The sequence below is a fragment of the Patagioenas fasciata genome, chromosome 3, assembly GCF_037038585.1.
Source record: "Patagioenas fasciata isolate bPatFas1 chromosome 3, bPatFas1.hap1, whole genome shotgun sequence".
Taxonomy (NCBI): domain Eukaryota; kingdom Metazoa; phylum Chordata; class Aves; order Columbiformes; family Columbidae; genus Patagioenas; species Patagioenas fasciata.
In genome coordinates, this window is record NC_092522.1 from 32,788,912 (window position 1) to 32,791,057 (window position 2,146).

The window sequence follows — 2,146 nt, forward strand, 5'->3', positions numbered from 1 at the left end:
AGATTGCTCCATCTTCCAGGCTTGCCACCTCTCTGCCAGTGATTAAATCACTGTAAAAATACTTTGCTTTTTAGTGTTATACTCTTGCTTTTGCAGTGATGTATGCCTAGACCATAGCATCAGGAGCAATTCCTACCTTAGTTTTGCTTTCTTTGGCAGAGCAAAAGCAGCTTTGTCCAGGGTTTTCACCACCTCTAACTGCTGATTACAGATCAGCACTGGCTTCATATACCAAGATACCAGAAACGTTCTGTTGAAATGAAATGGATGAAAGAAATGCACTTAGAAAGGCATCAGCATGACCTGCCACAGTACAACACTAAACAATGAAGTTTCTTTCTGGATTTTAATTAGCAAGACCATGGTTTCCATAGGGGGTTAACAAATAGTTTAGAAAATCCAGGTAAAAACCTGGAATTAAATATAGAGGAAAATAACCATATGAAAGCTTCTGGAACTGAAACTGAGAAATTATACAAGATAAACTTAGAAAAAATTCTTATTTAAGGAACAAGTATTACTTAGGGTCTGTAGAAGGTTACATAAGCCTTCTTTGGGGAAGGAAGAAGTAACAGTTAAAATTAATTCAGAGTTAATTATTATGTATGAGGCCACTTTCCTGGTTTTGATCAGACAAGAGAGGATTTAACTTACTTTGGGTTTTTTTAGGTTTTTCTCTCTCTAGTCTCCCAACCCACAAAGCAGTCACAGGTCACTTCCCTGACATAGGACACTTTTGACTTGTTAGAACCACTGACATTCTATATCCTTTTGACATGCTGGGTCGTACCACGGTTTTACTGCACCTTTTAAATCCTAATTCCTAATCTAAGCCTAACATGATCTTTGGATTTGATCACTGATAGATTTTATTTGAAATAACCTAGCCTGTCTCCTGGTACAGGAACTTGGCTACCGTTGTAATAGCTGACTTGTATGCCTCAATAACTACAAAATAATTAGTGCTTTTCTTGTACACCAGTTTACTTATTAAGGCATGGTTAACTCTCTCGTTTCATTCCTTCCACTGTTAACAAAGCTGTTGTGGGGACCATGAGTTTATCAAGTTCCAGTGCTTAAGGCTGAGGTAAAATAAGACTCCTGCCATTTACACAGAATCACAGATTGTTAGGGATTGGAAGGGACCTCGAAAGATCATCCAGTCCAATCCCACTGCTGGAGCAGGAACACCCATATGAAGTTACACAGGAAGGTGTCCAGGCGGGTTTTGAATGTCTCCAGAGAAGGAGACTCCACAGTCTCCCTGGGCAGCCTGTTCCAGTGTCTGTCACCCTCACTGAGAAGAAGTTTCTTCTCATATTTAAGTGGAACCTCCTGTTTTCCAGTTTGTATCCACTGCCCCTTGTCCTATCATTGGTTGTCACTGAGAAAAGCCTGGCTCCATCCTCGTGACACTCACCTTTTACATATTTATGAATATTAACAAGGTCACCCTTCAGTCTCCTCCAAGCGGAAGAGACCCAGCAGTGCTGCCAAAGACTGTGTGGGGTTCATAAGCAGCTCTCCTGGGCATCCTGCCCAGCACTGGCCAGAGCAACTGCCCTGACACTGCAGGGGACCCCACTCAGATGGGGCTGCAGTGGTCTTCCAGTTCTTAGAGCAAACTTCTGGGCGCATGGAGAAGGCATTAATGACGTCACCCCTCAGAGCCTCAGCTCCCTCTGCCTTTCCTCATAAGGGAGATGCTCCACTCCCTCCATCATCTTCGTTGCTCTGCGCTGGACTCTCTCAAGCAGTTGACTTGTTTTATCTAAGACTTGTTCATCTACCCCTGACTTTCTCCCTCGGTTAAGTATTTTGTCCCTTCACAAGGGCTCGGTGACTCCGCCACCCTCACACCAGCTCCCCTCACCCTGCTAGTGCGGCTGGGTGCCACTGCCACCACCCGAAAAACTTCAGAGCCAGCTGCGCGGTCCAAACAACAACCCCAGGCCCCCAGCGGCGAGCGGGACCTTGCGGCGGAACGGCTGCGGGTCTCCACTCAACCTCAGGGGCGTGGCAGCCGCGTACCCCGAGGCCGCAGAGCCCACACGCTCCCGGCAGCGGGCAGGGCTGAGGCGAGAGCAACGCGGGCAACGCCCGCCCCAGTACCGCCGCCGGAAGGCGGGGCGAGCCGCGGCACGGC